Here is a 22161-nt window from a genome sequence, read left to right as displayed (position 1 = left end):
AGCAGTAAAAGAAATGACATTTCAGGTTTATTAGCTAAAGTTTTTATAAGTGAACAGATTCCTTTACAGTGCAGAGACCCATCTTTAATATGCTGTGTGTGCTCATAATGGACTTGAAATTTGTTTTTGTCACAATGTAAAGGTATAATAAATAGATAATATACTCTATTTATCAAGACTTGACTATTTTAATTCCATACTTCCATTGACTGCTTTGGAATGCATTTCTTACAATTTTCCTAAATAATCATTGTCTTACAGTGTAGACCTGGGTGACATAACAGGGGTTAGGGCTGTGTTGACTGGAGGTATGTGTAGACTGGCCATTGTCTATGTGAGACTGTGGGATCACTAGGGGTTCCCCCCCCCCCCCCAACACCTGTAACATTGTCAAGTGGTATAATTACCTACAAAAGCTAAAGTTTCCTCCATTAAGGGGTCACTATTTGTTACATTCTGGCGGAACAAGAGACAAGATAAACCTCTCACTGTCACTGACGGAGCAGTCCGGGACACTCTATGCTAGATTGGACTGTTGTCTTTGGAAGATGGGGTCACAGGTGATGAAATAGACCACAATGGCAGTCCTGCCTAGCTGTTATATCACTGACAGACTCACCCACACATTGAGAAGAGAGCACTGGTTTCTGTGCAGAAAGCAGAACAACTCACTTTAACTGGTCAATTAGGTCTAATTGTTATGGGTTCGGTAATAGGGACCGAACCAGTGAGTGAACCCACTTGCAGGAGCGAACAAAACCAAGTCGTAATCCGAAAGCAAACCGTAATCGTAGGAACGAGCCGAGAGTCCAGGGGAAGCCAGAAATCCGAAAGGGAACGAGTACCGAAGCCGAAGCGAGATCCGAAGTCGTAGTCCGTAGAGCAATCCGAGAATCCAGGGGTAGCCAGTAATCCAAACAGAGCGAAAGTAACCAATCCAAGCCGAGATCCGAAAAGCCGAAGTCCAAAGGGAAAAACCGCAAACCGAAAGCCAAGACGAACACAGAGTAGAAGTAGCGCAACCAGGAAGCTCGAAAGGGAAAACCAATACTGAGCAACGAGGTAGGGAAGGACAGGTGTTTAAGTAGGATGAGACGGGGGTGTGGTGGTGAATGGGAAAACTGATAGGTGAACTGATGGATAGGGGCTACGCCTATTTCTGCCTCCTCCATTGCCGGGAGGCAGGGATCGTAACACTAATGAGTTTTATTGCCCTTGACATCTAACTTACTCCAGCCCCCCTTGTGGAAACAACCCCTAATTACTGTTCATGAGCTCCTGGCCAAACTTGTTCCCAGTGGAACCAACCTGGAGCAGCAGAACAGAGGTTTTTGTTTCTTTAAGTTGTCTGCTGTTGTAAAACAAGTCATCCCTTAGGAATAAAAACTCTCCCTCTAGTCTGGTTGCTATCTCCTTTATTTGCCCTATATTCCCAGGGCAAAGCAGCTGAGTGATCAAAAGCTGAACTGCAAGGAGCTGAATTTCACACTGGGTTACAACAGACCCTGGTGGGAGAATGGGCAGGAGAGGGCCGGTTGTGCTCCTGAACTAGTCCCCTCCTCTCCTACTCTCGTATTTGCATCACAGTCTATAAACTCCAGCCCTATTGCTTTTCTTCCAGTTCATTTTTTTTAATACAGCTCGTGAATTATGTATACTCTTCTGAAGTATCAAGAAAGCACTCTTATCTTTATTTCACGTACAGTATACAACAGACTGCTTGATAGTAACCACAACTCCAATAACTTTAACTAGAGGAAGAAACCCAGCTTCTGCTCAAAAGAAAAAAAACATTGAAATCATAAATCTCCAACACTGGCTGGAGACTCTGTGTGTCCGTGCTCAGCGGTTATACAGGACAGGACTCAGCGCGCAGCAGGTGCGGCTCATTGCTCTACGCTCCCCGTGCGGAATGCACGTCTCCTCCTTCCAGACTCGTAACACCGCTGCATACTGTACATCCCTCTTAAATCCCAGAAACACAGAAACTCCGGGGTTTCTGTGAGTCAGTACTGGGTTTCTCTGTTCGAGATTACAAGCAGAAACCAAAAAAGCGCTGAAAGCAGGAAGTTATTTCTGTTCGTAGGCATAAACGTGTAAAAATACATTTTCTGATTCCTAAAACCCTAATAAAATCCATCTAAGTCTCCCTTTCGTTCCCAATGCACATAACTGAATATAAACCAGTCAAGTTCAGGTACTTTTCTGATGTACAGTATCTGAATAGTTCTGGCGCGGCTGTTGTAACAAAGATACTTACGAACTTTTTTTTCATACGAGCTCTTGCCATTTTTAAAATGAATATTTTTTTGAATTAGCTAAATCACACGAAACACCAGCATCACTTATCGTAAGCATCTGACCAATTACATTGCTGAATGTTAAACCCATTTAGTCTTATATTTATTTTATTTATTTATTTTTATTTATTTTTAACTTGTTTTATTTTTTTTAAATTACACACCTGTTAACGTAGTCCGGATCGCGGTCACCGAGGACCACTCCTGTCTCCCCAGATGACACTTTTTATTTTTAAGATAAACGCGAGATAAACGTTTGTTTGAAACTGCTCCACAAATTTTCTCACATGCACGTATTCTCCAATATCACCACAACAAAACCATAAAGTTTGTTTCCACAGACATGACACTATTATGCAATAAACCAATAAATTAATGAACTAGCAGAATCCCAAAACACATGGCAACCCGGCAAGCACAGCATGTCAATATCATACATTTTTACCAACAAAACCGCAAAAGCAAAAACCAGCAAATATATATATATCCCATGTTTTTACCTTATTCTGGAGCATGATATATATCCAAAATAACCCAGACTAGTTTATCTCAAGAGCTAGAGACTAGTAAACGTTACTGATTACGTAGTAAATGTTTGAAGAACGAGCGCCAGAAATAAGGCGATTTGATTGGTAAAAATCGCTGTCATTCTTTGTATTTTCAGCCATTCAGAGCCCTTAGGGGGTGAGACTTCCTCTAGAAGCTTCAGGCTGCATTTTTAGCTGTCAATCATTGACTCAGAAGGGATAATCAATCAGTTTTTTATCAGTTTCTTATCAGTGCTCCTTTTTTTCACACCAGAAGGCAACTCTGAGGTTTTTTTTCATTGCATAACAGCAGATAAAGGCTCTCTAGCAGTGTCTTAAGGTTTTTATAGCAATTGCAATGGTTTTTATTCTTATTATTTTCAATATTTTTATGATTTTTTATTATAGGCGTGAAATTTCATTCCAGGTCCAGTCTTCACAAAACATGATGTAGAATTTTTTCTAATTGATCAATTTGTCCCAAATTTTATCCAAGCTAGTAGCCACCTAGAACAAGGTTTTCAAATCATTCCCAGGCCCTTGACATGCATATAGTTGAAAAATCTGACATCTGAAGACCAAAAAAAAAATGTTCGCCAGCTTTTTTTTTTTTCATATGTTTGTCTGCTGAGTGGACACATTAAGAAATACAAGACATTTGACTATTCAAACTCAAAGCTATGGGGGTTAGCTTCAATTTAAGACCTGAACCAGGCTCCTGCTATGTTCTGCTGCAGAGATATAACAAATGTTTAAGGGGGAGGAAATTCCAGGCAGACATTGGCTAAATATGTCACTGGTAGTAAAAGGTTAAGTATTCTTGCCATTTTTAGCATATTGTAAGTGGATTTTTTGCAAACATTTTATTTTTTAAATCACATGAAACACAATCAACCCATTGTAACTTCACATTGATAATTCCTAAGCTTTATAACTGTGTATTATTTCTTTTTACCTTGTTTTAATATTTTTTATTATTTTTGCATTTTACAGAGCTTTTTAATATATTGTGAGCATTTTAGTGTCATTTTAAAATAGGACTATCAATGGTCCTGACTTTTAAACCTGTATTTATTCTGACATTATTCTCTCCACCTGCAGATGAGGGAGGTATTTGATTTTAAATTTGTTGATTTGGGGGGAAAATATACATTCATTTCCTTGTATGTATCACCAGTGGGAAACTTGGCATTTTTGGATGAATTGCAATCTTTACTGCAAGGCCTTCAGACTGATATAGAAATGACGGGAGATTTAAATGACACGTTTGATAAATCAGACAGGCACAGTACAACATCTAAAATGGCAGAACCCTCTAAAGTACTGAAAAATTTCCGGCACTTTCATAATAAATAAAATTTAATTTAAAGCATAACATTTGCTTTAAAAAGAAAACCACAATTTTTACGATATCATATTTCAATATCGACGTTCAGATGAAGATTTTGAGGATTTGAATATCAATGGAGAGTACATTGATTTTGGGACAATGTTTGCATCTGAATAATCCTTCCTCCTGGAAAGAAGGAAAAAAAAAGTTTTGAGTCTCAGTCTTCAGGATCCCCCCCAAAAAACGTGCAAATTTGTTTCCGATGTATTTTGGATAAGATATAACTCTCATAGAAGATACATTTTATCAGTTGAATGCAGTCGATACTTTCGACTTTTTATATGATGATAGGACCTACATTTAGGGCTCAGTACTGATAACACTGCTGCTATTGATGGAGTAGAAATATCTGGCAGTTTTTTTTTTTCTGAGGCAAGAAGTCCTAGAACACCTCCTATAAAAATGTTAAGATTCAGAGCAAGAAATATTTTTCCACCTCACCTAATGCTATTGCATTAACGAGGCTGAAGTTGGCTTCTTATTCGCCAGCTGCTGCTTTGCGTTTTTCGTTCCATATTAAATGCTGCTGCTGTGATGTTATGTCGTCTTTCGCCTGTAGATGGCTCTCTACAGTCATTTTTAAAAATACTTATCCGGATGTATTACTGTATATTTCCTCAGTAAAGGGGAATATGTAAGTAGAGACTGTCCAAATTGCATTTTTGTATGAAACACATTTCAGAAACACAACTCACAATAAAACAAACTGGCATGTTATACCACGAGTAAATAAGACAAAGGCAAAACGTAAATTCACTGGCACTTTCTGCATATTTTCCACGACCTTGCCTTCTGATCATAAAAAGACTCAAACTCTTGCATTTTACAAGAAATTTTAATATAGCAGTTTTAAATGGGACATTTAGAACATGGTATATGAGACTATATGGTTAACTGAGGATGAGCAGAGGGTGATCGAACCTACCTCCTGGTTATAAAAATGTCTAAAAATTCTGACACAGATGTGTGAGAGACAATGGAAAAGACTATCAAAATCCTGAACTTCAGGACATTGTACTGTACCGTTTTTTAAATACAGCCCTCTGAACATGGCATGAGAGAATACATTGTCAAATGGTTAATGCAATGTTTGCTATATTTCTAGGGCCCTCCCTCCTGATTTTAAAATCGTCTCATATTTCTGACATCAAGGTGTGAGACACAATATAACAGACTGTCAAAATCCTGAACTTCAGGACATTTTATGATACCATTTTAAAAATATGACCCTCTGAGCATGGCATGTGAGAAAATGGCATGTGAGAATGCATTGGGAAAAGATGAATGCAATTTCTGCTGAATTGCTATGGCCCTCCCTCCTGATTACAAACTCGTCTCACAATTCTGAGACTGAGGTGTGAGACACAATGTAACAGACACTATTAAATTGTGAAGTACAAGAGATTATACTGTTACGTTTTTTTTTAATTTTTGACCCTCTGGCATGTGAGGACTTGTAGTCAACAAAATAGCACACATTTTGCCAATTTGCTTTGTCCGTCCTTCCTCGTTACCAAACATCTTAGTATACCGAGACTAAGGTAAATGTCTCTAAATCCAGAAGTTAAGTTGTCAAAGTATATCGGAGTCAACCGATACTGATCAGGTTCTGCTGCTGCTGAGCCCGCAGCCTTCACCATAAGGTCCAATTCCCCAAGCCTGTACCCTTCAGAAATTGCAGTATAGAATGAAAAAAACTCCAATAGATATCGGCCACTGTTGGCGATTTTCCTTTAAGAGAGATGGATAATACTTTATTAATCCCGTAGGGAAATTGACAAATGATTCTCCAGAAATTTTACGGAGTGTATCACTTTCACTGAGACCGAGGAGTGTTAAGCTGTACATGAGTCTTTGTGGCTCGGTTGTTAACAAAAAGGGTGGTGGTTTGAGCCTTCCCAGGGACGCTATGAGCCTTTTAATGTACACACCCGTCTCACTTTACCTCCACGGCCGGTCTTGTACCGCAATCAAATACAGAGCCCGCAGGGGGCAGTAGGCTCGCAAATATAGCTCACTGTGTATATAATGAAGAAGCGGAGGTTAGTTTCTCATCTGCATGTTACAGAGCCTTATGCAACTCGCAACAACAGTTGGGGTTTGATCCCTGCACGGGCTATTAGTTGAAAGACCATTGTAAATGACGTGTAACAGATTTATCCAGCTGGCTTTTATGTTTCATACTAAATTGCTATCTTGAAACCAAAATAATTAGAAATATGGAACACAACTGTTGTTTCCCATGGAGGAAAGCTGTTTTACACTGACGTCACTCCTTTTTATTTAATCCAGATTTTAAAAACAACTCCGCCCTATCAAAGGAAAATGTTACACAAAAGTTGGAAAGCACACTCTGAATCCATCTGTATATTTGATTTCCGCAATCCGTTCAAGGCTGCCTATGTTAATCGTAAGTGTATAGATGAAACATTTAATATATTGTTCAGTTTAAATCAAAATGCTTTACTACTACAAGAGAGAAGTATAGTATGGAGGATGCGACAAATGTGTGATTTCTTGGAAGAAAACTACTTTTCTTTGCGTTCGAAATTAATTCGAAACAATTGACACACAAACCCTTTGTCTTTTTTAAAGAGATTATATCTTTAAACAGACAAATGTATAAAATGTGTTTTTTTTACCTAGAGATTTTGGACAGGGGCGATGTATTACTAGTAGAGGCTGCTCCCCGTCGGTAATCAAACCCCGGTTTCCCGCGTGACAGGCTGGGACACAAACAACTTTACTAACTAGGAGCGCTTGCTAGCTATTAGGAGGCATTTACTCTTAAATATGTTACTGTTTTGGGTTTCGACTTTAATTTTCCCGATACCAGTTTTTTACAAAAGTAAAGGCACATGGCACATGGCACATGTGTGGCACATCACGTCCGAGTTTAGTGACAACTACCTCAGAGATTGTAAGCTGGGTAGTTTCAGATCACTTTTTTTTAAAGGTTCAAGCAAACCCGAATACCTTTGTGTAATCGTTTTTCATAAAGTGTAATTGTATTATAGCATGTGCCCTTAATGATTTTCTTGATACGTTATATGTGCTCTTGTTTGTATTGTATGTAGTTTTGTTGTTCAAATAAAACGTAAAAGACACAACTTTCCGGATGCGGCTGCTGTAAAAATAAAATGACATCAAGGGTGCTGTACGCAGAGGTCTGAAACCTGCTCCACAGAAGATCTTTATCCAGAGGTGTTAAAGAAGTCGAGATCTCGCCATGAGAGGGGAAGCATCTCAGAAAAAGCAGGTGCAGTCGGTTCCACGGTCATAACGCCACTAATTCGGGCGACAAGAGCAAAACCCACCTGGCTTCCTCCGGGTAAGTAATGAGACAAAGAGACAGTGCCCAGCGGGTAGCGTGGCCGAGCGGTCTAAGGCGCTGGGTTAAGGCTCCAGTCTCTTTTGGGGTGTGGGCTTGAATCCCACTGCTGCTAGGAGTTTTTGTGTTACAACCACCAAATGGAGCAATGTGTTAAAAGCTACTTTATCAGCTTAACATCAAAGCAGGGAGAAAAAAGTGCTTCTTCTTCTCAACACAAATTATCGTTTCCACCTTCGGCATGGAAGTTTGTCTACCAAGATCACTTTTGAGTCAGTGCAAATCACAGTGCGCCCTCAATTTTAATGTCGGTTGTGCTCCTTTTTTCTGTGAAACGTTAATGTTCTGCATTTTCAAGTCGAGTCATCCTCAGGGGTAGAGCTGATTATGTCTTTCCGCATAGCGCTCCATCAGAAATAACTTGTCTAAGTTCAAAAGAGATTGTGGGTTTCACTTCAAGCAATCACAAAGCATACCTCACATGTCAGATCTAAATGGGGAATTTGTTGGTTACGAAGCTGAACGTTTTTCCATGTTCTGCTAAAGTATCCACTGGCTTGCCTTTATAAGCAGTCTTGGAAAGATAAGCTGTGCTTCATCTCAGGAAAAATCATCAGTACTGTCATTTTATTCTGTGTGTATGGCCGTTATTTAAAGTATATAAAAATCACGAGTTCATAGACTTATCCAAATATCAACGGCACCTTGTAAACCTGTCATAAGAATTCCTTCAATCCAATAGTTTCACTCCAGGGAAAAGGCAGGGAAACATAGAGAATTCTTATTTAAAGACAACATTTGTATTGGATTGCATGTAAGCAGGCACCACTCAGAATTCCTAATATGATTTTGAATTCAGTTTTGCAGTGCTTTAGTGCTTTACTACTTTCAGAGAGTCCTTTATTGACCTTGCTGAAGCAGGGAAGCGACATAATCACAATTGTGACCAGTTTTTCTGCTGTTTCTGGTTAATACTGATTATTATTTTGTATTTTGATTAGTATTTTTCGTAGAGTTCTTCCTCAGCTTTTTAGTTATTTGGTGAGCAAGAACCACTGAGAACGAGTCTGAATCAATCAAGAACACATATGGTACTGCTGTCCTGTGTATTACTGCTTCATCCTAATTGAGCTTTTCAGTGTTGAAGAAGACGTTTCCAATTTCGATTGCTGGTTTCAGAGGATGTGCTACAAGATCACAGATTCATTTGAAAAGATTTGGAGATGCATTGGCTGGGATTCAAACCTGGCTCAATTGCATGAAGGCACCTATACTCAGCAACGAGAGGAAAGGAGAAGGGGCCAGAGGTAGTGTGGCTGAATGGTCTAATATGCTGGATTTTAGGCTCCACTCTCTCAGGGGCGTGGGTTTAAATCCCACTACTGCCCAATGTTTCAAGACCTTACTTCCTGTGATTTGTAATATGGTCAGTAAAAGCACTTTATGTAAGTATCTCTTATGTCAGCGCTACAAGTCACTTACTGCTCCACAGGACCGGGGTTCAATCCCTGGCATCTTCAGGTGTTTTATATAACTGTACTCACATCGAAATCTTCTGTTGAGTGAGAACTCTTTGCTCGTGTTCATGAGAGCCAGGTTTACCTTTTGAATCTCACCCGGGATTTCCTGAGAGATCATTCAGTGAGCGAGTCCTCCCTCTGGACTCCGCACTGAGCTGAAAGCTGCACGAATTCCTCACTGTGTGTCCTGTACTGTTACAGGTGGTCCAGCGTAAATGTGCAGCACAGTGATATGAACAACTTGAATTTTTCTGTATGTGAAGGAAAATGCAAAAGAGCATGTAAAGTATTGATCATATAAAATATCCATGGTACAACTCGAGAAAAAACTGAAGCACAAAACAGCGACTTTTGATGATTACAAGAGATTCAAGAAACACAACCGTCCGCAGATGGGTTCGGATCCTGAACGCTTAAGTCAAAAGAACAAAAGCGAAGTAAACTCTCTTCATTGTCTTATAGTTTATGTAATAAAACAATTTTTTACTTTCTTTATAATTTCTTACTGTTGATAGACGATTTATTGAATTTTAACAGAATCACAATTACAAATATTTGGGGTTAAACTGTTATTCACATACTCTAACAAAGAGAAACGTTAGTGTCTTCCGGTGTGTGAGCCAATTTCTCAAAACATTAAAAAATAAGTTATAGAAATTGAATTGTTCTACTTTTTAGGCTTGCATAGTCTTATTCATATTTCAGTTAAGCCTTTTCTTCTGTAGTAATTTCATTTGATATTAAAATTAGTCCTGATTTACAAGAATTTTGTAATAAGTTTCAGTTTAGGAAAATCGTGCCCAGAAGCTACCAAAACTGGTAATGTTCACATAATGTGTAATGCCAAAGCAGCAGTTGGGGTGGGAAACAAAAGGCATTTCTTGATATGAATCCTAAAACTTCATAGATGGCATTCTAGGACTTCTTGCTTCAGATAAAGCTGTCAATACATCATAGATTTCTACTCAATCAATATTAGCAGTGTTATCACTACCGAACACTAAATATAGATCCTGGCAATAATTCATGAGTTGTTTGTAAGAAAATTGTTTATGGTTTTTTTTAACATATTTTCAATACCAGACAAAAAGTCGAAAGTTTCAATTTCATGCAACTGATGAAATCTCTCTTCAATGGAAGTTATAAGTACAGTACATCCAAAATACTGCGGAATCAATCAAATTTACATGTTTCTTGTGGATCCAGAAGATCATTTTGAGACTCAAAACATGCCTGTCTTTTCTTTTTTCGAGGACGAAGGAGTAGCAGCAGTAGTAGCAGTTATGGCAAGAACGTGTTTAGAGTTCAGGACTTCTCATTTCTAATGCAGAGCCATCAACTCGGAAAGCACCGCCCGCGATAAAAGAAATTGCAGAATTGGTCTGTTCATGCTGCCTACACGCTTTGAATTGCTGGCATTTTCTGCAAGCGTTCCTTTTTGAGGGTTCATGAAATTCCTCACATTTGAGCCAACACTAAAATATTTCATTCGGGGTCGCCTAATTCATAGTGCAAACCGAATCTACAGGGGAATGCTGTGGCACATGAAGCCGTTTGTTATTCTGTTGTGAGGTGTGAGGGGCGGAATGCAAATCGAGTTGGTGAATAGAAAATGAAACAGGAGTCACTTCTTGAGCTACGAATTCCAAAAAGTATGAAAACCTGTGCATTTTAACAGTGCAGAATACTCACAAATTGCACTGAGTTGCTTGCTTTCTTCTGCTGCTTTTATATTTCAGTCATTCACTGTAGCACTGGAACAATTCAAGAGAGGTAAAAGCAGAAGCTGTCAGGAGTGGCATTTGAACCCACGCCTCCATTTGGAGACCAGAACACCCAAGCCAGCTGGAAAGACACATGTCTTTGAGTCTGGTGCCTTAGACCACTTGGCCACCCTGACAAGCACAAGCAAGTGGTGTGCTGAATGCACCAGTAGTTGACTAAACTGAGTTTATTCCCTGAAATTATTTGCTTGCGAAGAGCCAAGTTGCCTTGAATGGATCTTGGAAATCAAATATACGGATGGATTGTTATTCGGTTGTGAGTTTTGAGGGGCGTATTATAAATTGAGTTGGTGAAAAGGCGCTTTTTGTTAGTCTGTCGGGAGGCTGCACAAGGTGTTTAGAGGGAGAACTTCTAAAAGGCAGGCTCTCTATGTTTAACATCAAGAAAGATTTTTTTTTCTCAATGGAAATGCTCTTTGGCGCTTTCAGCTTTACGTAGGGAACAACGTCTGCCGAGACCACTTTTGAGCCAATGCAAATGGTAATGTGCCACCAAGTACATTTAATATTGGCTGTGGTAGCGAGCTGCTTTTGTTTGTGAAGCTTTTACTTCTTTAAGCTGAATCATCGGCAGGAGTAGCTTATTAAATCTTTGCTCATTGCGCTCCATCAGAAATACCTTGTCCATGTTCAAAAGAGATCAGGGGATTTACTTCATGCTTTCACATGGCATACCTTACACGAAAGATTTAAATGGGGAATTGATTGTGCTTCTTGATGTTGTTCCTGTGGTTGCCTTGGTTACAATGGTGAACGTTCTTCCACGTTCTGCTAGAGTATCCACTGGGTGGGCTTTATCAATTGGCTCGGATAGGTCATCAGTGCTCCTTTTTTCTGTGCGCATGACCGTCTTTTAAAACATATAAAATCACGAGTTCATTGATTTCTCCAAATAACAACAATACGTTTTAACCCTTCAATCCAATAGTTTTACTCCAAGTAAAAAGCAGCGCAATATATAGAGAGATGACATTCAAAGATTTCAACGTTCTTATTGGATTGCCTGTATGCAGATATCGCTCAGAATTGCTAATATGATTTTAATTCAGTTTTTCTCTACTACTTTCAGAGTCTTTTATTGACCTTGCTGAAGCAGAGAAGTGACATAATCACAAATGCAACCAGTTGTGCAGCTGTTTCTGGTTAATAATGATTAATGCAAAAAAAAAAAACAGCTCCTTGCATTAAGAGTCCTCCCTCTGGATTCCTCTGAAAGCTGCGCGAATTACTCACTGCGTGTCCTGTACTGTGTAGCACAGTGACAAGAACGCCTTGAGTTTTTTTCCGTATGTGAAGGAAAATGCAAAAGAGCATGAAAAGTATCGATGGTATAAAATATCCATGGTACAACTCGAGAAAGAACTGAAGGACAAAATAATGACATTTGATGATTACAAGAGAAACACAACCGTCCAAACATGGGCTTGGATCCTGACCGCTTGCGTTAAAAGACAAAGCAAAGGATATAACCTGTAAATGTCTTCATGTCTTACAGTTTATGAAATAACACAATTTCTTACTTTCTTACTATTGATAGATGCTTTTTTAAATTTTAACAGAATCACAATTACAAACAAATGGGGTTAAACTGTTATTCACATACTCTAACGAAGAGAAACGTTAGTGTCTTCCGGTGTGTGAGCCCATCTCTCAAAAAATAAAAAAATAAGTTCTATAAATTGAATTGTTCTATTTTTCAGGCTTGCATAGTCTTATTCATATTTCAGTTAAGCCTTTTCCTCGGTAGTAATTTCATTTGATATTAAAATTAGTCCTGATTTTTGGACATGGTTCATCTTAAAGAATTTTGTAATAAGTTTCAGTTTAGGAAAATCGTGCCCAGAAGCTACCAAAACTGGTAATGTTCACATAATGTGTAATGCAAAAGCAGCAGTTGGGGTGGGAAACAAAAGGCATTTCTTGGTATGAATCCTTAAACTTCATAGATGGCGTTCTAGGACTTCTCGCTTCAGATAAAGCTGTCAATACATCATAGATTTCTACTCAATCAATATCAGCAGTGTTATCACTACCGAACACTAAATATAGATCCTGGCAATAATTCATGAGTTGTTTGTTAGAAAATTATTTATGTTTTTTTTTAAACATATTTTCAATACCAGACAAAAAGTCGAAAGTTTCAATTTCATGCAACTGATGAAATCTCTCTTCAATGGAAGTTATAAGTACAGTACATCCAAAATACTGCGGAATCAATCAAATTTACATGTTTCTTGTGGATCCAGAAGATCATTTTGAGACTCAAAACATGCCTGTCTTTTCTTTTTTCGAGGACGAAGGAGTAGCAGCAGGAGTAGCAGTTATGGCAAGAACGTGTTTAGAGTTCAGGACTTCTCATTTCTAATGCAGAGCCATCGACTCGGAAAGCACCGCCCGCGATAAAAGAAATTGCAGAATTGGTCTGTTCATGCTGCCTACACGCTTTGAATTGCTGGCATTTTCTGCAAGCGTTCCTTTTTGAGGGTTCATGAAATTCCTCACATTTGAGCCAACACTAAAATATTTCATTCGGGGTCGCCTAATTCATAGTGCAAACCGAATCTACAGGGGAATGCTGTGGCACATGAAGCCGTTTGTTATTCTGTTGTGAGGTGTGAGGGGCGGAATGCAAATCGAGTTGGTGAATAGAAAATGAAACAGGAGTCACTTCTTGAGCTACGAATTCCAAAAAGTATGAAAACCTGTGCATTTTAACAGTGCAGAATACTCACAAATTGCACTGAGTTGCTTGCTTTCTTCTGCTGCTTTTATATTTCAGTCATTCACTGTGAGCTAGCACTGGAAAAATTCAAGAGAGGTAAAAACGGGAACTGTCAGGAGTGGGATTTGAACCCACGCCTCCATTTGGAGACCAGAACACCCAAGCCAGCTGGAAAGACACATGTCCTTGAGTCTGGCACCTTAGACCACTTGGCCACCCTGACAAGCACATGCAAGTGTTGTGCTGAATGCACCAGTAGTTGACTAAACTGAGTTTCTTCCCTGAAATTATTTGCTTGCGAAGAGCCAAGTTGCCTTGAATGGATCTTGGAAAACAAATATACGGATGGATTGTTATTCGGTTGTGAGTTTTGAGGGGCGTATTATAAATTGAGTTGGTGAAAAGGCACGTTTTGTTAGTCTGTCGGGAGGCTGCACAAGGTGAGTATCCACTGGGTGGGCTTTATCAATTGGCTCGATAAGTCATCAGTGCTCCGTCTCCAGAAAAATAATCAGAACTGTCTTTTTTCTGTGCACATGACCGTCTTTTAAAACATATAAAATCACAAGTTCATTGATTTCTCCAAATAACAACAATACATTTTAACCCTTCAATCCAATAGTTTTACTCCAAGTAAAAAGCATCGCAATATATAGAGAGATGATATTCAAAGATTTCAACGTTCTTATTGGATTGCCTGTATGCAGATATCGCTCAGAATTGCTAATATGATTTTAATTAAGTTTTTCTCTACTACTTTCAGAGTCTTTTATTGACCTTGCTGAAGCAGAGAAGTGACATAATCACAAATGCGACCAGATATGCAGCTGTTTCTGGTTAATAATGATTAATGCGAAAAAAAAAAATAGCTCCTTGCATTAAGAGCAAGAGCAACCAACGCGCTCGCTTGTTGAGTTGGGTATTTTCCGAGCTACTCTTCCTTAGCTGTGTAGAGGTTTGATGGGTTTACTGAGACAATTATTAATTGTAGCAGTAATCACGAGGTGGTTCGTTGTGGCTTTTAGAAAATCAATCGTCAGAACAACTAACAACGCACACACACGGGTTCAATACACGAGATACAGTTATTAATATAAATTGTGCACCAAACATATACCAGTCTGCCTGGATATAAGCGGCAGACCTTACTGTGAGGGTTATCAATATACAAGGTATATAATCTCGAAGAGATGCAAACACAAAGAGATACACAACAAAGAATATATGTCAATATATATCGTTCGGTTACCAAATCGCTAATCAGTGTTATTACCCACTGTTACTCTAAATTCGGAAGTAAATGCAATACTCATGAATTAAATTGATAACAACTTGTGTTGAGGTACAATTGAATTCTCGAGACGCAATGTAGAACATGGGGTTTACTTATCCACTGTGTATGGATTTGGAATTTCCCGGCACGAACACCAAACCAGCTGACAGGCTCTATTGCAGCCTCGGTTCCAGCGGTTGTCCAATGGGCGTTGTCCCGGCGTCCTCTGGCTACGGGCCAACCAGTCGAGGTGCAGCTCAGAGTAGGACGGGTGGAGGAATCTGACTGCGGCGCGCAGGGCAGTCGTTGCTCCGAGGGGATCTACCAGCAGTCCGGCTGGCTAGTAGAAAGTATCTATGCACAGAGTGTGACCGCGAGTCCTCACAAGTCACTCTTTTGCCCGGGAAGAAGCTGGTTCGTTCCCGGTCCAGCGCTGCTTCTGAATAAGCTATTCAGGTTGTCGACGAGGGTCCAACTGTAGGCTGCCGTTGATCAAGCGGAGCATTCACATTGGTAGAATTCTGAGTACGTACGGGATCCTCGGCCTCGCGCTTAGAACAAAGAGACGTGATTGTCTCTGAGGATGCGCGAAAATGGCCAAGGAGAGCCCTGATCTGGGCTTGCACTCCTTTTTTGACCAAGACACAGATGTGTGCTGATTGGTTGAGAGTTTGGCGGGCATTGGAGACCCACGGGGTATTACCACGCCCTGCCAGTCCCTGATTGATTGATCAAGGTGAGATATGAGTCACTTACTCCTGACACTTAGGAATGCAGTCCAGATGTCCATTCGGCACTCCCTAGACAGATAGGCGCCAATGGATGACCATTGATCATGATAGCCAGGCTTAGCTAAATGCATCCCCGTTTGGGAGCTGTCCCTTATCAAAAGAAAACATCTTAAATCAGCCTGCATGAATACTTTCTCTGTGGCTGCACCACAGAGATGGAGGGTGAGATGGGGTCTCATTTAGGAAAGCACACCAACGCTTAATTCTGTCTTATTAACAAGCATTGCCGCTACACATGTCAACCAGGAAGCCTGTGTCATTATGTCTTTTAAAAGAATTTAAAGCCTACAAACAGGATCAAACAACATCACAATCCGATGAACTAATGCATATACAACACAGCCACAGTGTAACGAATGATACAATAAACATAGTACAATACATACAGATGCAGCCATTCAAAGTGCGCGGCACAGACATGTACCGGAGGTTATTGGCTACGGCCTCGCGCATCGCGAAGCGCGATGATGCAAAATATCGCACCACGAGTGCCACTGTCGGTCAACCAATCACGTACCGCGGTATTTTGCGTCATGATGCGTGAGGCCGTAGCCAATTACCCGCGGTATGTGTCTGTGCCGTGTACTTTGAGTGGCTGCATTTGTATACATATAGTCGTATTTTCGCCGTGATATATACGTATATTCAACGAATCACTGCCCACTTCTTATTTACCTTGTGCAATCGTTTTTCATAAAATGTAATTGTATTATAGCATGAACCCCTGGCGATTTTCTTGATACGTTATATGTGCTCTTGTTTGTATTGTATGTATTTTTGTTGTTCAAATACAAAGTAAAAAGCACAATTTTCCGGATGCAGCTGCTGTAAAAAAATCAAGGGTGCTGTACGCAGAGGTCTGAAGCCTGCTCCACAGGAAAACTTTATCCAGAAACTTTATGTTAAAGAAGTCGAGATCTCGCCATGAGAGGGGAAGCATCTCAGAAAAAGCAGGTGCAGTCGGTTCCACAGTCATAAAGCCACTAAGTTGGATGACAAGAGCAAGAGCCACCCGGCTTCCTCCAGGCAAGTAATTAGACAAAGAGACAAGGCACAGCGGGTAGTGTGGCTGAGCAGTCTAAGGTGCTGGCTTAAGGCTCCAGGTTCTTTGGGGGCATGGGTTCAACATTTGTCTTTCATCTTTCGCAAGCTGTATAGATTTCTTTAAAAACAAGTTTTGGAAAAAGGAAACGAACACTTGCATTCACATAAATTAAAAGGCATGGGATTTGCCTATAACGATAAACTCTGTACAGTAAGACATGAAGAAAGGCACCGCTGGGAATTGGACGCAGGATCTCGTGTTTACTAGCCAGCTAAGCCAATTAAGCTAAATCTGTTCTACAGATGTACAATGTGCCTTTCCTCTTGTCGTATTCAAGAGTACTGACTGCGTGAGCTCCTCACTATGTGTCCTGTACTCTACTGTGATTTCATTTAGATCATCTACGTGGAGTACAGTGACAAGATCGCCTTGAATATTTTCACTTTGAGTAAGTCATTGAAGAAAACAGAAGATGTCAGAGTGGCCTCATCAACAATCCACTCAGGCAGCACTCCTCTGTAAAGTGCTGTTTGTTCACATCGATTGGCTTTTTTTTGCCTTCATTCATGCAAGTAGTACAGGCAGATGCCCAATTGTGCCGTGACCCAGATTCGAACCGAGGTTGTTGCGACCACAATACAAAGTACTGACCACTATACAATCGTGGCAAGTTACCAAAACACACGCTGGGGGTGGAAAGGGTTGTGCTCTCTCGTGTGACAGGAGTCACCTGCTCTTGCTTTCCAAAAGATCAGCACCATGTACGAAAGAGACGCATTAAAACCACTCAAACATGTGCAAAACGTGCGAGAAGAGGGGGCTCTTGTTTCCACCTGAAGACTTCTCGCATGTGAGACGAACTGATCATTGCTGCAGCTCGGAAACCTGCAGGAGGTGGGAGGGGTACTCTCGTAGACAGTGCTGACCTTCGGCAAGAGGATTTATACTCTCCAAGATGATATTTGCACTTTCTGGAGAGGAGATTTTCTCCATTTCAGTCGCCCGATTTCGTCGATTGCGTGGAGAGGGCTGTAGAATGTGGCACCGCCTTTCCTGCTCTGTCCATGACAGGCATGCTGGTCTCTGGAGAATGAGCAAGGTCCATCAGCGCACTCCAATAAAGGCACTGGAAGCTGCTGAATCGCATTGGCGAAGCTCGGCACTGGGCCACTGGGAACAGCTTCCCACCGTTTCCGTAGTGTTGTGGTTATCACGTTTGCCTTGCACGCGAGAGGTCCCTGGTTCAAAACCAGGTGGAAACAGACCGGCTTCTTTTGTCTCCACGCACACTGTTTGGGGATTCGCCTAGCGCTGTGATTGAACAGACCCACTCACCTCTTAGTGTGGCGGGATCTGCACAGTGCATGTCGCAGCGTATCCTGCTTTCACCTCAATGTGCTTCCTGATGTACCCCAGTCTCCCGCGTCACAGGTGGGGATACTAACCACTATACTAACGAGGAAGACATCGCTCTCTCCGACCCCCGGCATTGTGTCCCGACCAACCATGCTGGAAGCCGACGCGTGCTGTGATTCCTTTATGGAGCAGAAATGAAAACCGAAGAGCCGAGAGATCATTTCAGCATTTCGCATGTGAATGGAAAACACAAATGACCAACTCGGAATGACTTGCTTTTGATGCTTTTCAAAGCATTCTTTGTGCATCGAACAGACCCACTCACCTCTTAATGAGGGATCTGCACAGTGCATGTTTCCTGCTTTCACTTCAATGCGCGTCCTGATGTTGAGTCGTGTGCCATGCGGAGGCTCTGAAAGTGAGAGCAATGAAAAGGTGCACGGCGCTGTGAAAGAAATGGAGGTAAATACGTCTCTATACATGGATGACGTCACCCTGCTCCTCTCTGACAATGCCTCAATTAGCAGAGCTCTGCAGTGCTGTGATTGGTTCTCTTTGGCTTCCTCTGCAAAAATTAACAAATCTAAGAGTGAGATTTTATATCAGAACTGGAGGGAGCCAAAAGAAGGACATGATCTCAGGCTGCAAGAGAAGAGAATTAAGGTCCTGGGGGTGTATTTTGGAGAAGAGATGGGACCTCGGTTTTACGCCTCCCCCGAAGGACGGCGCCTGTTTGTGCAGCAGAGTGTCGCCATTAGGATGCTGGGGCATAAGAAAGCCACCCAGACCGCAGGGTGAGCGCTCCCTACTGGTCCCAGTCACACCTCTTGCAGGAGCAGCAGCAACCTGAGCTTTTCCAGGGGGAATCTTCCATCCGGGTGCCGGCTAGGCTCACACCTGCTGAGCTGCCATGGGTGAGCCCTGTCGAGAGTCGCAGGGTGAGATCTAGTCACCGGGGAGAAACGATACAAGCGAAGGATTACTCGGCTCCCAGCACTTGAAAAGACCGACAAATGACTCGTTCCCGCCGGAGCTGAATGTACCTGCATGTGTCGTGTCGTCTACTTCCCCCGCCCCGCTGTGTTTGCTGTATTGTCTTTGAAGCCGGCCCCCGAGACGAGACGGGCTGTTCCTGTGACCCAATTAACACTTTACAGGTGCCATTCCCCGGCATTGTGGCCATTGTCGGTGGTCACACACCATAAGATAAGGTGGAGGAGAGCGGGGCATGCCCAGCGCCAGACATTCAAGGAGGGGGCTGTGCGAGGTGAGGTGAGGTGCGACACGCGACACGAGGTGAGGTTGTGTGCGCTGCAGCGGTGCCGAGAGAACAGCACAGAAGGCAGCAGGCTCTGGAGAGCGGGTAAGAGACGGAGCCTTGTGGGCAGGCGAGCAGTTTGTTTGTTCTCCTCCAGACAAGCCAACATAAGGGAGCACATTCGCCAACATCCAGGTACGCAATGCGATTTGGAAAGAGGCTCCTTTCAAAAGAGTTGCACACGAACGTTCCTTCAGTCCCGCTCAGGGGGCACGGAGCCCCAGCCACACACAGCTTCAAGTAGCGAGTCAGGCGCCATGGCTTTCGCTTGAGGCCACACCACCCTGAATGTGCCCGATCTCGTTTGATCTCAGAAGCTAAGCAGGGTTGGGCCTGGTTAGTACCTGGATGGGAGACCGCCTGGGAATACCAGGTGCTCCAAGCTTTTGCTCTCTCGGCCAGCAGGGGTCGCCGTTGGTACCGTAGGCTTTGGGAGGAAAACCTGGAGGATGGAAAGGTGATCTATAGCCTCATCTCTAGAGATGTTTTGTTGCTATGGCATGTGTGTGACCCATATAAAAAAGAAACCCGTTTGTAAAACGAATATCGAAGCTGCCTCTAAATCTGCAAATTTCCCCCCGGAAAAGCTCAGGTTGCTGCTGCTCCTGCAAGAGGTGTGACTGGGACCAGTAGGGAGCGCTCACCCTGCAGTCTGTGTGGCTTTCTTATGCCCCAACATCCTGATGGCGACACTCTGCTGCACGAAGGCGCCGTCCTTCGGGGGAGGTGTAAAACCGAGGTCCCGACCCTCCTTGGCCATTAAGAAATCCCAGGGCATCTCTCAAAAAGAGACGCCGGGGGTGTCACTCTGGTGTTAGTGTTCCCCTTTACCAATCAGTCGGGGTCTCCTCCTAATCCCCGTCTCATATGTAACAATCAATGACGAGGCCCCCCTGTCCCGCGATATTGTACTTGTCTCCTGGCCGCTGGCTGGCGCCGTGAGATTTAGTACTCACACCAGAGCGCGAACGCGGTCCCCCGCCCCCCACAAAGTGTGCGCTCCAGGTTCCCTCTCGGGGCTCTGCAACACAGCGGAAAGGCAGCGAGAAGGAGCCTCTTGCTCTGACGCCGCAAGGCCACAGGAGGGCGGAGGCGCCGCACGCCCGGCCGACGTGTTGGACTGGTGCGCTTTATGTGCTGAAATAAACACGCGACAGCCCAGAAATGTTTTGAGTGCTGTGCACTGGAGGTTTTTGTCTTGTGAAGACTTGCCTTGTGCTCCTCCGAGCAGTTTGTTTGTTCTCCTCCAGTGCGGGACAAGCCAACACAAGGGAGCACATTCGCCAACATCCAGGTACGCAATGCGATTTGGAAAGAGGCTCCTTTCCAAAGAGTTGCACACGAACGATCCAGCAGGGGTCACCGTTGGTACCGTAGGCTTTGGGAGGAAAACCTGGAGGATGGAAAGGTAATCTGTAGCCTTATCTCTAGAGATGTTTTGTTGCTATGGCATGTGTGTGACCCATATAAAAAAAAAACCCGTTTGTAAAACGAATATCGAAGCTGCCTCTAAATCTGCAAATGAAGATGAGTCGATAAACCACTTGTTTTTCGTATAACTATACATATATTCCTTTATTACTGATTTCATTCATTGAGCACCAATAGAGGTACAGCCATTCACTGTTTGACATGTCTGCACTGGTACAGAACCTAGCAATCAGAAAACGGGTGAAACTGTCTTGAGAATTAGCATACAGTACCGAGGCCCCCATGACCAAATAAAGGCTAACCTCTATAATCAGCCTAAATAATGCAGACTACAGCAAAACGACTGACTTTGAAAAGGGAATGAATGTCCGGAAGGAGTAGTGTAACCAGCCTGAAATGCTTCTCCGGACCTCTAACTAAAAGAAACCGGGAACCAGCAGTGGCATCGAATCTTAACTCTTCCGTATCCAATATTGGACCAAGAACATCAGGGAAGAGCGCGAATGCAGTCCCCCACTACCAGAAATTATGCAGTCGAGATTCCCACATTTGGGGAATTCGCAGGGGTCAGCACAGCCAGAGTGCAATGGCCGAGCCTCGCTCTGGGTGAACCGATTTCGATTTTTAAGAACTTTATTTTCTTTTAAAAAAAAATACAGGACATCACAAATTAGAAAGCTTTACATTAATATACATACTTAAAACAGTATATTTGATCACATCTCATTACTTTTTGACACAATACCAGTTACATAGCAACAATTTCTTTTTTTCTGGTGCAAATCACATTCTTTACTTAAAAATGATAATGTTTTTCACAGTTTCTTGAGATATTGACCTGTGCTCTCTATTTCCCACAGATTTTCTGCTTCCTCCCTCCTTTCTCTCCACAGATCTCTGAGGTAGTAGTTCTCTCGGGTGATGAACAGGGCCAGGCTACCTGCTGCCTTGACTGGGACCTCGATGCCTTTGAACAGCCCCATGTTCCTCACTCTCCACAGGGCGTCTTTCCCACTGTTCACCACGGCCCAGATCCTGTCAAACACGTCAGGAGGAAGTTTGACAGGAGAGATGCCGTTGTAGCGGCAATGCTTGTTAATTAGACAGAATTAAGCGGTGGTATGCTGTCCTAAATGAGGCCCCATCTCACCCTCCATCTCTGTGGTGCTTGTGTATTAGCGTGAGTGTTTTTTATTCTGATCAGGAACAGTTTTACAAGTCCGCAAAGGATCGAGGAAAGGTTTATCGCCAGCTGAAAAGAGACACAGCGCTTCGGCTGTGGAGACTTGTTCGGCTGGCGTTCGGGGAGTCGCGTTTTTCAGAATTGTATTGAGATCGTTTTCCACAGAGCTCAGATGTCAAAGCACAGCAGC

At 42.3% G+C, this 22161-nt stretch overlaps 1 long non-coding RNA gene, 4 other non-coding genes and 1 pseudogene across 5 annotated transcripts in view; 2 read left to right on the top strand and 4 right to left on the bottom strand.

Moving 5' to 3' along the window:
* The window catches only part of LOC148664189 (uncharacterized), a 74897-nt gene that overhangs the window by 40967 nt on the left and 11769 nt on the right, over window positions 1-22161 (bottom strand). The window lies entirely within an intron of this gene.
* On the bottom strand, window positions 10856-10968 carry trnal-caa (transfer RNA leucine (anticodon CAA)). Its single transcript has 2 exons — window positions 10931-10968; window positions 10856-10901 (listed from the first exon to the last, which is right to left on the bottom strand). It is a non-coding gene; the product is annotated as a tRNA-Leu (tRNA).
* On the bottom strand, window positions 13685-13797 carry trnal-caa (transfer RNA leucine (anticodon CAA)). Its single transcript has 2 exons — window positions 13760-13797; window positions 13685-13730 (listed from the first exon to the last, which is right to left on the bottom strand). It is a non-coding gene; the product is annotated as a tRNA-Leu (tRNA).
* Window positions 17873-17945, top strand: trnaa-ugc (transfer RNA alanine (anticodon UGC)). Its single transcript has one exon. It is a non-coding gene; the product is annotated as a tRNA-Ala (tRNA).
* On the top strand, window positions 19624-19742 carry LOC148664192 (5S ribosomal RNA). Its single transcript, XR_015938344.1, has one exon. It is a non-coding gene; the product is annotated as a 5S ribosomal RNA (ribosomal RNA).
* Window positions 21277-21413, bottom strand: LOC148664191 (U1 spliceosomal RNA; annotated as a pseudogene).

Source organism: Lepisosteus platostomus, chromosome 5 (assembly GCF_059453375.1).
Source record: "Lepisosteus platostomus isolate fLepPlt1 chromosome 5, fLepPlt1.hap1, whole genome shotgun sequence".
In the NCBI taxonomy this organism is placed as follows: Eukaryota; Metazoa; Chordata; class Actinopteri; order Semionotiformes; family Lepisosteidae; genus Lepisosteus; species Lepisosteus platostomus.
This window is presented reverse-complemented; position numbering and strand designations above follow the sequence as displayed.